Source organism: Pongo abelii, chromosome 14, assembly GCF_028885655.2.
Source record: "Pongo abelii isolate AG06213 chromosome 14, NHGRI_mPonAbe1-v2.0_pri, whole genome shotgun sequence".
Taxonomy (NCBI): Eukaryota; Metazoa; Chordata; class Mammalia; order Primates; family Hominidae; genus Pongo; species Pongo abelii.
In genome coordinates, this window is record NC_071999.2 from 107052604 (window position 1) to 107066870 (window position 14267).

Below are 14267 nucleotides of genomic sequence, written 5' to 3' on the forward strand. Positions count from 1 at the left end.
TTTATTAAGTGCCTACTAAGCCCCAAGTACAATACCAGATAACATGACTGCTAGGACATGGGCATTACTATGCTCATTTAAGATGTGGAATTAAATCTCAGAGAGGTGAAATAACTTTTTTGAGGTCACACAGCTAGTAAGTGATAGGAGACCTGTTTTAATTTTGTATACTTTCCACTATGCCAAACTACCTGCCAACTATAAACTATAAACTACTATTGTATTATCTATTAGTCTGTTCTCTTCGATCATCAGCACACATAATTGTGAGTTTATTACTGCTACAAAACCATTTCCAGGAGGATTACTATGGAGCTTATGAAACCATTTTGAGACTATTGAACTAAGAGGGACTCAGTCTTGATTTTTTTTTTTTTTTTTGAGACTCGGTCTCACTCTGTCGCCCAGGCTGGAGTGCAGTGGTGCAGTCTCAGCTCATTGCAACCTCCAGCTCCCGGGTTCCAGTGATTCTTGTGCCTCAGCCTCCTGAATAGTTGGGACTACAGGCATGTGCCACCATGCCTGGCTAATTTTTGTATTTTTAGTAGAGACAGGGTTTTGCCATGTTGGCTAGGCTGGTCTTGAACTCCTAAGATCGGGTGATCTGCCCGTCTGGGCCTCCCAAAGTGTTGGGATTACAGGCGTGAGGCACTGTGCCCAGCCAGTCTTGATTTTTAAAAGACAGCAGTCATATGCATGGCCTCAGTGAACATTCACTGTCATCAATTCATTTTCCCTTCTCACAGAAATACGCTCTTGACATCCTGTAGCGCCTGGTTGATGGAGAGTGCCTTAGACTCCTTTATGATGTGTGCTACAGACCAAAGTCTCAGGGGGGTCATGAGCTTGCATTTCATAGACTTTTGCTCCTGTTGCTGCCTGATAAATGGTTAATTGCTCCTTAGGTAGTACTGGACTAAAGAAAAACAGATTTGGACGTGCAATTTCATGGTAAGAGAGGGGAAAACCCAAAAAACAAACAACCCCCCCCCCCCATTATTCTTTGCACATAGACAGTAAAACATATTCCAAGTTTTACCCTTGAATTTCCTTCAAAACCATTCATCTGTCATGTTTCCTCCATTTTTTTCAAAGCTAGGAGCAGCATCCATTTACTTGTGTACACCCTTAGTCCTCACTCATTCATTCATTCCACCATCATTCACTGAGTACCTGGTCTGTGATAGGCATCATTCCAGACAAAGGGGCACAAAGCCAAATGAAAGATGGTCCTTGCCTTCCAGGAACTTTTGGCTTTGTGTTGTATAAACAAAACATTTGTATTGTAACTATAAGGACCATAATGTGGATGAAGAGTGGAAATTCATGTAATGGTTAGCTGTCGCCACAATGAAACTGGGTAACATACCATTCCAAAACTCAATGGCTGCAACAATAATCATCTACACTTTTTCATTACACTGTGGTTGGATGGTGTACTCGTTTGGTAGGGCTGTCAAGACAAAATACCAAGACTGGGTAGCTTAAATAAAAAAATTATTTTCTCATCGTTCTGGAAGTTAGAAGCCCAAGGTCAAGGTGTCGGAGGCTTGGTTTCTTTTGAGGCCTTCCTCCTTGACTTGCAGATGGTGGCCCCTTGATGTGTCTTCAGATAGTCTTGCACAGACATGTCTGTGTCCTAATTTCCTCTTCTTGTGAGGACACCAGTCCTATTGCACCAAGGTCCACACATATGACATTGTTTTATTTTAATTGCCCCTTTAAAGGTTCTGTCTCCAAATAGTCACGTTCTGAGGTACTGGGGCTTAAGGCTTCAACATATAAATTTTGGTAGGGGAAATAATTCATCCCATAACAGATGGGGTTTGGTTGATTTAAACTGGGTTCTGGTGGGCTTGGCAGGTCTCACATTTCTCAGTCTCCTGGAGAAGTGGGCTAGCTGGGGCATGTTCCTTTCATGGCAGAAGTTGGAAGCTTCCAGAAGAGTTAGTGGAAGCATGCAATGTCTCTCAAGGCCTTGGCTCAGAACTTACACATCATCACTGTCACCCACATTCCATTGGCCAACATGAATCCTATGGTCAAACTTGAGTTTCATGGGACAGGGAATAAACTCCCCCTCCAGTAGAAGGAGGTGCAGAGTCACAAGACAAAGCTTGTGGCCACAGGGAGGCGTGAAGAATTGGGAACAGTAACGCCGTCTATCCCAAGAGTGGGGTGCATGAATTCAGGCTGGAGTTTCTTCGACATGAAGTTAACTGAATATTTATTTTGCTTCTGAGTATTTAGCATTGAGTAGTTTTTTTCAGGTGCTGAAATGTGCAACAGTATACTTGTCCAAGAGGCCAAAAAGTTATTTTCTGAAACAACTGCATGAGCAGTCACATTCGTTGCGTGCAAATGATCACAATCTAGTGCGAGTTGTACCCAGTATTGGGAGACAAAACTTACTGCACTGAGGCTGAGGCCCCAGGTCCACTGCACCCGTTGCTGCTGCTTTATGGCTATAGATTCTCTCAGGAGATATTCCAGGTTATGCAGTAGGTAAGGAAAGACCAGCAGATGTTCACTGACATGAGACTGACATGAGAACATGTCAAAGTAGATGTCCCTCGACAAGGAGTCAGTATATTTAGATCAACACAATTAGGCAATAATGTGGTGCAAGTCATTCAAAGGCCCTGGAAGCAATGGAAGTGGAGTGGAGGGAGCACTGTGAAAAAAGGAAATAGCATCAGTGCGTTTGCTGAGCGAGAAAATGAGAATGGCACCTCCCGGAGGCAGCTCTTGGCTTATTAAACGCATCCACTCATCCCGGTGGCCTGGGCTCCACTAGAGAAAAGGAGGAAAGGATTCCTAGATGGGAGATTAGCAGCTGTGGGATTTGCTATCAGACAAGAGAGAGGGAAGTAAAACAGATCGGACCACTTTAGGGAAGAAAAGGAAATTTATGGAAACAAATTAATTATAGCGACTGAAGTAGAGGAAAAAAAGGGTAGAGAAATCAGCAAAGGCTATACTAAAATTTCCCAGATTGGCTTTTCTTGTCTCTCTGGGCTATGGTTAAATTCTCTAGGGCCCATGAGTTTTATGAGACTTCACCATTTTCATTTGATGGCAAGCTAAAGAAAAATTTGCTGAAGAATATGCTGGGTAACAGATGAATATCTCTTAACTGGGTGCTGCTGGGCAATTTCAGGTCTGCATTTGCACTTCTATTTACTTTCATATTTGTGATAACTGGAAGCAAAAAAAAAACATTCTAGGACACTGGATGAAAAAGTAATTCATAGCAGTTGAATTGTGGAGAAAGTGGAGGCCGAATGAAGTAACATATGGGATGTGGCTGCTCAACACAGAAGAACCAACACATGAAAGTATTGATTGATATTATTCTGAACCTGAATGTGTACATAAGTTTTTGTAATTATTAGTAGCAATTGTAGTGTTAAATATGAAATTATGATTTTTTTCTTTAAATGAACACGTGGAAGATGACAATATTTTGTTCTGGGATATACTATTACATTGCATGGCCTATCGATAAAATGGTTCAGGGCTCAATTTTAGTTTAGTGTTAGAAAGGAAAAATAGCAGAGATAACAGTGAGAGCTTCAGTGATAATCTGTCTTGCTTAAAGTCACAAGAAGCAAGTCAATAATCAGCAAAATCAAAAGGGATGTATATATATATCTTTCTTCTATGAACCACAGTGTTAGTGATTTGCTCTCAGTAAATACCATCCATCACAGTAATGATTTTTGAAAAATTGTATTGGGGCTGTAGTTTTATTTGCATTTATGTTGTGACGTTATTTTGGTGGTAGAGCTGTCTAAGAGCTATATGCACAGGAGTTTTTACTCGTTCAATGTTTGTACATGCTTTAAAAATTACAACAAAAACTTACTTAAAAAGATGTTTGGGAATTCCTTTTCCCTATAGAAGTAATTTGTTCATGAGGTTGATGAAAGAAGGAGGTGAGAGGAGGTAGGTGATGAAGAAAAGGTTTTCTAGGAAAAAGGTAATGCATAGTCAAAGGGTTTCCTATTGCTGCTGTAACAATCACTACAAAACTAGTGTTGTAAAACAACACAGATTTATCCTTATACAGTTTTGGAGGCCAGAAGTCTAAGCCCAGATCACTGGGCTAAAGTCAAGGTGTCAGTCAGCTGGTTCCCTCTGGAGGCTTTAGAAGAACATCTGTTTCCTTGCTTTTTCCCACTTCTGGATGCCACCTACATTTCTTGGCTTGTGGCCCCTTCCTCAAATCACTCTGACCTCATGTTCTGCTGTCATATCTCTGATGTCTCCTTTGACCTAGCTCCCTTTTACATTTAGGGCTCACTTGGCTAATTCAGGATAATCTCCTCACCCAAGGTCCTTAACTTAATCATGCCTGCAAAGTCTCTTTTGTCATATAAGGTAATATTCAAAGGTTTCAGGAATTGGGATGTGAGCACTTTTGGGGACTGTTTTTCAGCTTACCTCAGGGGGACAGAGTTACATTAAGACCCAGGTTAGAAGAAGGATAGGAAAAAGGACTGTGGCAAGGCAGGGGCCCTGCATGGAATTATAGATCCAGTTCGAGTCTGAATCGCTTGATAAATGAAGCAATACTTGCAAGTAGACTCTTTAGAAAGAAACATTGAACACAGGGAAAAACTTGGAAAATAAAGTCTTAGAATAAGAAAATATAAGGGTATTGTAATTTTTCTGGAATGTAGAAAGACCTATAAATGTTGATAATTAGCCATTCTTCTTATAACAACTGCTGGATGTCAGTAACCACCTATTGTTCACATAATCCCAACAACATTGATTTATATTTTAGAGAAAGCTCCTCTGGTTTATTTATTCTTCTTTTTATGTTTTATTTTTCAGTTGTTTTTAGAGATGAGGTCTCACTATGTTGCCCAGCCTGGTCTCAAAATACCTGGGCTCAAGCGTTCCTTCTGCCTCAGTCTTCCAAATAGCTGGGACTACAAGTGTGTGCCACGGTACTGGTCCCCTCTGATTTCTTGACTGAATGGAAGTTATTAGCAATTATAGGAAAATTGCTATAGACTGAATGTTTGAGTCCCATTAAAATTCGTACTGAAATCTTAATCCCCACGGTTATGGAGTAGGAAGTGGAGTACTTAGATCATGAAGGTGGAGCCCCCATGAATGGCATTAGTGGCCTCATAAGGGATGAAAGAGTTGTCCCCTGCCATCATGTGAGGTTACAGTGAGAAGATGGGCTCCCATCAGACACCGAATCTGCCAGTGTTTTGATCTAGGACTTTTCAGCCTTCAGAACTGTGAGAAATAAATTTTTGTTGTTTATAAACTACCCAGTCTATGGGAGTTTGTTGTAGCAGCCTGAACAGACTGAAACAAATAGATTTCTAAAACTATTTTGGAACCTTCTGGAAAATTTTAGGACTCACAACACTGTACCATTGAAAGTAGTAGGAGACTGTCAGGAGAGGCATAGTTCAGGATGACTTTAGAAGTTTTCAAATGCCATTAAGTCAGAGGTGGCCTTTTTTTTTTTTGTAGTTCTCATCTCCCCACCTCCCGATGAGTTTGTTCTTAGCCTTTCTGGTTGTTCAGCTGACTTGGAAGAACTTTCTGCCCAACAATGAGTGGGTATGTGTTCTAGGAGGCCAAGTTACAGGATTCTGCCAAGAGCCAGTTGAGGCTTGGATAGTCACGTCCACATTCACATTAACATAATGGGCTCAGTGGCTCACGCCTGTAATCTCAGCACTTTGGGAGGCCAAGGCGGGTGGATCACCTGAGGTCAGGAGTTCAAGACCAGTGTGGCCAATGTGGTGAAACCCCATCTCTACTAAAAGTACAAAAATTAGCCAGGTGTGGTGGCACATGCCTGTAATCCCAGCTGCTTGGGAGGCTGAGGTAGGAGGATTGCTTGAACCCAGGAGGCGGAGGTTGCAGTGAGCCGAGGTCATGTCATTGCATTCCAGCCTGGGTGATAGAGTGAGACTCCGTTTCAATAATAGTAGTAGTAATAATAATAATAATAATAATGATAATAATAATAATAATAATAGGGTAGAATCACTGAGCTCCTCCTTCACTGTGGATAGCAGCCTCCCAGAGTAAGAAGCCCATCAGAGCTGCTGCATTCCCCAGAGCTGACTGCATACAGCTTCTACACAGGGCCAGCTTCATGCATGAGTGACCTGTGCAATCCCACAGGGCCCCTGTGCTTAGGTTTCATGCTCTGCTGGTGATGTCTTGAAAATCTTAATAACTTTGAACAAGAAGACCTGCATCTTCATTCTGCACTGGGCCCTGCAAATTCTGTAACTGGTCCTGCCTGCACAATCTCACTCAGCATCCCTGCTAGTGGCCTCTGTAGGGTCAAGTCTCTCCAGATTGAAATAGAATGAATCCACCTGCAAATCATATAACGCTGGTAGCAGAAGCAGCAATGACAACCATCAGTATGTGCTCAATCACAATCGTCACCTTGTGCTAAATTATTACATCAAGAGCTACTAGGCAATAGTTTCCTTTTTCCCTCACAGCAACCCAGCAAAGTCCATGTTACTACTATTTTGTAGAACAGAAAATAGCTCTGACTACAAGAAAACTTGCCCAATCTGTTACAGAGCAGGTACACGGGAGAGCCAAAAATCAGGCAGAAATATGTGGCTCCAAAGTTCATGTTTCACCAAAATTAACTATCTTCTCTGACATTTCCCTGACAGGCACTGTATTTTAGGAAGGGCAATTGCCTTGGCAATTTTCATCAGAGGACTCACTTTACTTTGGGACATATCCAACTGCCAGAAAGTTCTTACTCATTCTGAAATATAGAGAAAGCTTTGCACAGTGATACTCATCACAGCAGTTTAAATATTTAAAACATTTGGAAGCAGCATAAATAGTCAACAATACATTGTCAGCTAAGGGAACCAAGTTACATAGACAAAGTCAACTGTTACACAGTTATATAAATTGCATTTATAAAGATTTTAATAGTATAGAAAATAATTTTTTATAATGTAAATATATTCACCGTGTGAAAAGTGCATAGAGAAAAGACTTGGAAATATGCTAAGATATTAATGTAGACCATTTCAGGATTAAGGGTAACTGCTTTCCTGCACTTTCCAAATTTCTACAATCCATGCAAATTTCGTTTATAACTAAAAAAGTTGGATGGAAAATATGTTCTGCTATTGATACAATAAATATTCCTTGAGCGCCTAGGATGTATTAGGTACTGTGGTTGGCACCAGCAGCAAATAAGACAAAATCCTTGCCTTCATTTTGCTTATATTCTAGAATTGTTATTTTGATGAAACCTGTTATCATCAGGTAGGCATCCATATCAAGCTAATGGGCAGTATTGGACTCACAGGCAACTAAAACTTACTTCTAAAAATAAACTGTTAAGTTGATCCTGTCCTTGGAAAGTGGATTTTTTTTCATCAGATAGGCTCAGTATCTTGAGATGTCTGTATTTCAGGAGTTTTAATTCTGACAAAAAGTATACTAGTTGTCCTTTCTAGCTTTCAGAACCTTGTGAATTATTCAAGCATATATTCTCTGGCTTTATTCAGGCTAACACTAGAGGTATTGACAGAATAGCACCAAGTTTGGGGCTCTAGAGAATACCTCAAAGTCCCACATTCAAGTCCTGATGCTTGAATACACTGCAGGTGTGTCTGCTCCAAAAGTGGATTCATCTACTGTATACATCTACTAGGGAGTTGTGAAAGATTTTTCCAAAAGCTTTACTTATAGTAGGAGAAGTTGTACTTATGGGATCCTCCTATGAACCAGTTTAGCAACTCTATCAAAGAAGGAAATGAGGTCTGATCAGCCGATCTCATTCTTTCCCATACTGTTTCTTAGAGTCCGCTGCCTGTGTGCAAAATGTTTTCTAAATACCCAGAAACCATCTGTTAAGTAATTCGTTATAGCATTTCCCTGGTGAATAATATTAAGTACATCTGTCTATGATTGGGAATTTGCTTTTTTGTAAATCAGAACAATATTTTCCCATAACAAAGTCCTTGATGGGCTGAGTGGAGAATCACAAATACCTTGATAGGTGGTCCTCGAGATGGAAAATCGTCTCTAATCCTGACTAGCCCGAAGACCATAGAAGTGTCTTGGCCTCTCTGTTGTCCTGAAGGCCCTCAGGGAGAGGTGAACTCTGTTAATTAAACACTCTTCATCTAAAACAAAGCATGCCAGCACAGGGAGATTACAGAAGGACCATAAATGTGAATTTTATTTTGCATTTAAAAAGCCATGCTTTATCCAATTGACATGTTGGAAAAAAGATTGATAGGGGGAACTTCTTAAGAACACGAGAGGGGCTGGTAATTTGCATATTAATTTATGTACCCAAAATGAATGCAGACGGCCATAAAATGCACTTGTAATAATTATACTACCATTGAACTGTGGGCTTTTAATTAAATGGAATGTTTTTATCTTGTGTTTTTCACGTTAACCATGTTGCTATGGATGTCAAGCTGTTCTTGCAAATCAAAGCGGTGGAGATGCCTGATCCTGGGCTTTCATCACTCCCAGCCGAAGTGGCTTGCATTCCAGGGCTGTGGTAGCTGGGTCTGGTGCTCAGGGACAGCTCTGGGCACTTCTGCTTTATGCATACTTTAAAGGAGGGCAGTGGAGACCCAACTCGGTCACACTGGCCCTGAACAGGCATGACAAACCTAGGCTTTGTAAATGAGAAAGGAACGATGTTTGCAACCTGTGAGCCTTTTAAGTAAGTCAGAAAATGAAACCCTGGGTGTGCTTCTTGAGACACGTTTACACTGTTTGTCGGTGCCGTTATTTTGATCTCCACTTTCATTGTGGGCGTATTAGTGTTTAAGACAGAAGCTACGTTATCCAAATGATCATTTTCATGCTTTTCAATACGGTAGCAAGAATGCTTTCCCTACTTCCCTCCATTTTTTTTTCTCCAACAAAGCTGTTAAGTGGAGCCGCTTGTGACTGATATAAATAAGTGCCATTGTGTTTTGATGATCTGGGCTGGACACACTTAACCTCTTGTTTTCTAATCTGAGTTGCATGGTACCGGTCCATTATTTTCATGGCTATTGCAGAGATTGGGCACATCTAAGCATTGTTAACCAGCTCTGTCTCCCAGAAGGGGTTCAGGGCTCTAGATTAGGGGTTGGAGAACGTCTTTGTTGACAGAAAATGAGTAGTGTACAGGCACTATTCATATGTCCAAGGGAATTAACAAGGGAGAGTGAGGCGTTATTGTTCACTGTGACTTTTGCTACAACTTGGGCACCCAGCGACTTTTTACAGTGGCTGTGCATCATATCCACCTCTTTTGGTTATAAGTAACAAAAATAAGTTAATTATTAGGGACACAGGTAGGTGTGTTTCATGCAACTTAAGGGCAGGGATGGCACTGGGATTCAGAAATGATCACTAAAGAAACTGGGAATTTGATAAAAACCCAAAGAATATTCTGCTCGTCTCTTGGCTCCTCTTTCCCTCTGTGGTGAGTGCTTTGTTCTTTTCTATTGGCAGAATGGCTTTCCCCACTGCTCTGCCCTCAGGGCAGGCAGAGCAGAGATGACCAAGGCCTCCCAAGTGCTGATCCAGCCTCACAGTGTGTCACTGTCCCAGTCACTCTTTCACTTCCTCAATTCCAAGTTCTAGAGAAGGGACCCTGGCCCAGCCTCGATCTATTGCCTAGCCTCTGGTTCAGTCAACTGCGGTCTTAGGGGGCCAGGGTGGCAGAGTAGTCTTTGTGTATGTGCCTATGTGTGTTGTGTGTGCGCGCGTGCATGTGTGCATGCATCTGCGTGTGGAGCAGGGTGGGCTGGCAAATATGACTGTGAATAGGTGAGGATGGTTAATGACACACCAGGTGTCCTTGTCTGCATGTCTCTACTGCTTTTTAATTCGACACATTCAACTGACTTCATCAAGGAATTTTCCTAATACTTTAGATGATCATGAAAACCAGGATCATCATGGTGAGGTCTTGGCAATTCATATTTTTTTAGAGCTAAGAGAGCGCTAAGTACATTCATATGTTCTTCAAATGAGTCACTTGGAAGGGCATTAATGTGACCACAGTCTGGTACCCAGAGTTGACAAGTGAGGAGGGAACACAAAGGGGTAGTGACCTCTCAGGCAGAGTCCAAGATGCTTCCGAGAGCTAGATCAATGCCAACACACCATTTCTCCCAATGTAAAAGAGATTTGGTCAGAGAGCACTCTGAAATTATACCCATCATATACTGAGCAGTCCGCTAAAGAGTTTGATTATAGCTATAGTAAAAACATTGGAAGCAGGGTCACAGATTTTATCTGTGATTCTGCAATCTCCTAAATTTTAGTTTCTGCTTTGCTCTACTGTTTCAACCTCTCCTCTCCCTCTTTTTCAGCATCCCAAATTGTTGTGAGATGAGGACCATATTTTATGGTTTTTGTACCATATTTGCCTGAAATCCCCATAAGATGCAAACTTTTTTTAAGCTGTGAAATTAAAAGCTGAAGAAGGGAATAGCTGTAACTATGAAGTTTTAATTATTGCTATTATGGAATGAATTATCAGGGAATAATCAAAACATAAATTTCTATCTAACCCAAGACACAAGATAAATAAGAAGCTACAATGGTGCCAGGATTCATCAAAGATCTTAGAGTTATTCTGTCACTTTCATCATTATAAATCCTGAGTGACATTATCATGGAAGGTGCAGAGGCCTTGCCAGGGGAGCTCACACCCAATGGGTGGATGGGGGAATGGGAGAGGGGCGGGGCAGATGGTCTTCTCTATTCAGACTGTGTGCGTACATGCACATGTTGGGAGATACTAACATCCTCTTCTCCATGTGTTTTTGATTGGCTGGAAAATAAGATAAAAAGAGGCACCAGTGAGAAAATGGAAGGATCACCCTTGTCACTGGTGATCATTAAAAAAAGCTGGGAATTTGGTAAAAACCCAAGGACTGTTCTGCCTATCTCTTGGCTTCTTTTTCCCTCTGTGGTGAGTGCTTCATTCTTTTCTCTTGGCAGAATGGCTTTCCCTGCTGCTCTGCCCTCAAGGCAGGCAGAGTGGAGACCACCAAGACCTCTCAAGTGCTGATCCAGCCTCACAGTGTGTCTCTGTCCCAGTCACTCTTTCACTGCCTGTGGGCAGGGGGACTGGAAGGTATTGGACATGTGTGAGCCCACATGGGTAGGGTGCCTTTTTCCTCGTCAGTACACTTTGGAAGAGGCTTCTGGGAGCAGGCGGAGTCTGCAGGTGCCCATACTTAGGTAGATGTCTGTTTCCATGAGTCCAGTGGAGAAGAAGAGAAAGGGGGCAGATCCTGCCCTCCTCTAATGAGAATCTTTTTTGTTACCCAGGCTGGAGTGTAATGGCACAATCTCGACTCACTGTAGCCTCCGCCTCCCCAGTTCAAGTGATTCTTCTGCCTCAGCCTCCCAAGTAGCTGGGACTACAGGCATGCACCACCACGCCTGGCTAATTTTTGTATTTTTAATAGAGATGGAGTTTTGCCATATTGGCCAGGCTGGTCTCGAACTCCTGACCTCAGGTGATCCACCCACCTCAGCCTCCCAAAGTGCTGGGATTACAGGCGTGAGCTACTGTGCTTGGCTTGATGACAATCTTTAATAGCTTAGCTTCACACGGTGGAGAATTTGAACCAAATCAATCAGGTAAGTCATTCTGACTGCATGAGGAGAAGCTAGTGGTGGGCTGGAGGCCAGGAGTGTTTGGGTATTTTCCTCACAAAAATCAGTAGCAGGAAAAGAGTACAACAGCCGTGGCTTTGATCCTCCACTTTATGCCCGGTGCAGATCACAGTGCCTGGCACTCAGAAAGGATGAATGGAGAAACTTACAAGTGCCTGTCCCTGAAAAATAACAGGCACCCCATAAACACTCATTGAGTCCATAAATGCTTAAATGCGTTATGCAACAAATTGACCCTGGAAATAATTGTAAAATATTATAGTAATAATTTGATTCTGACCACATGCTACGTCCTTTTGGGACTCTCAAGAAAGGCAACGCACAGAGCCCTGCCTCAGTACCAGGGACATGGATTTTGGTCTCTTGAGATTCTGATTTTTGGGACTATGGCAGGCAAGCACCAGCTAGTTGTCTATGCAGGTCCTGAGACTGACCCATCTGCATCAGAGGGGCCAAGTGCTGCTGGAACGGGGTTGTGCGTGAGGCAGTCACCATTCAACCACTGGGTGGATGCAACTGTTCTTTTCTCTATCCCCTAAATCCTAACTAACCACATGTAGAGTCACCATCCAATGGCCAATACCATGGCTGCTGATGTTTGGGCTCCAAGCACCCAAAGTGGATTCTGTAGTTATCTTGAATAGAAGGGGGATTGGATACAAATAATTGGCATTAATTTGGTGACTGAAGGTGTGATTAAATATCATTCTAGTTTTTAATGCAGCTTATTGCAAAGACAAAGACTTCTCTTTCATGCATTTCAGTATATGAGTTTAGGTTTCCTCGTTTCTTAAAACTCTTTAAGCGTATATATAGGAACAGTATTTCTAGGAGTGTAAATTTTGGCAGATCACACCATTTTCCTTCCTCAGCCTCTGGGCAAAAATTTCTGATAGTTAAATGAGACATACATTTAGCAATTATAATTATTTAGTGCAGATCACTTATAAAACCACCTTTTGAAGTGGGTCTAGTTAGCTTTTTGTTTCAACGCAGGTACTTTGCATTAGATGGGCAGTGCCAACTGCTCTCCTGGCCATGCTGGGCCATGTGGCCCAGTCACTCCTGAAGTGGAGCCACTTCCTTTGCCCAAGAGAGTCACTCCAAACTCAGGGTGAAGTGAAATTACCCTGGTTATAGTCTCATCATGGAAGGCAAATGGAGAGCAACTCAATGCGACATGGGTTCCAAGTCTGTGAAGCCTCAGGGGACGCTGAAGCATTTTCTCATTTGCCTGTGACTTCTGTCGTGTCTTTGAGAGTCAGGAAAACTCGGGCCTAAGGTGACTGTCCTGCTGATGGGGCAGTTTCTCTTTCTACCTCAGCTCACTGGGTATGTTTACAATAAGCTGATATGGGTTGAATTGTGTCCCCCTAAAAGATATGCTAAAGCCCTAACCCCAGTACCTCAGAATGTGACTTCATCTGGAAATAGGGGAGATGCAGATATAATGAGTTATGATGAAGTCATACTCATCGTAGGGTGGACCCTGATTTAATACAACTAGTGTCCTTATAAGAAGATAGCCCCATAAAGACAGAGACACACAGGGAGAAGGCAAGGGGATGACGAAGGTAGGGATTGGAGTGATGCAGCTGCAAGCCAAGGATTGCTAAGAGTTGCCGGCCATCCTCAGAAGCTGGGAGAGTCAAGAATGCATCCTATTCAGTCTCAGAGGAGGCATCGCCCTGGCGACACCTGGATCTTTGACTTCCAGCACCCTGAGTAAGAGAATGAGTTTCCATTGCTGTAAGCCACCTAATTTGTGGTGCTTTGTTATAGTGCCAGAGCAAAGGAATGCAGAAACGTTCAGTCCTATAAAGTGACTTCTGCAGCCTCTTCCTTGAGATCTGCAGAGGTCACTTCACAGGACTGAGTGCATCTGTATCAGTTTGCTAAGTATGTTATAACAAAGTACCTGAAACTGGGGGGCTTCAACAATAGAAATTTATTTTCTCATAATTCTGGAGGCCAGAAGTCCAAGATCCAGGTATTAGCAGGGTTGGTTTCTTCTTGGCTTGTGGATGGCCATCTTCTCCTGTGTGTTCACGTGGTCTTCCCGCTGTGTGTTTCTGTGTCGTAATCTCTTCTTAGAAGGATGTCAGTCCTGTTGGATTAGGATCTACCCCAGTGACCTCATTTTACCTCAGTTCTCTCTCTAAGGACCCTGTCTCCAAACATAGTGATGTTCTGAGTTACTGTAATTAAGGACTTCAACATGCAAATTTTGGGGGTGACACATTTCAGCTCTAGCAGTCCTCTGACTAGTATGTATTCATTGAGGGAATGAACTGTGTTTCATGCACTTGGGTACCTGCAGAACCTCAGTAGAACCAAAGTCAGTGCTTAAAACCTTTGATTCTTAAGGGAAAAACAAAAAGAAGGGCAGATCTGGTTTCTGCTTCTGTGCTCACTGTACATAGGCCCTCAGTCCCACAGTGAAATCTAGGGTCCGTGGTGAAAATGTGCATATGGGAAGATGAGGATAACGGGGGGACAAGACAGACACACCAGACAGGAATAGGTACGCTGGCACATAGCAATAATAGTCATGACATATGGCTTTTTGTTGTTGTTTGTGTAAT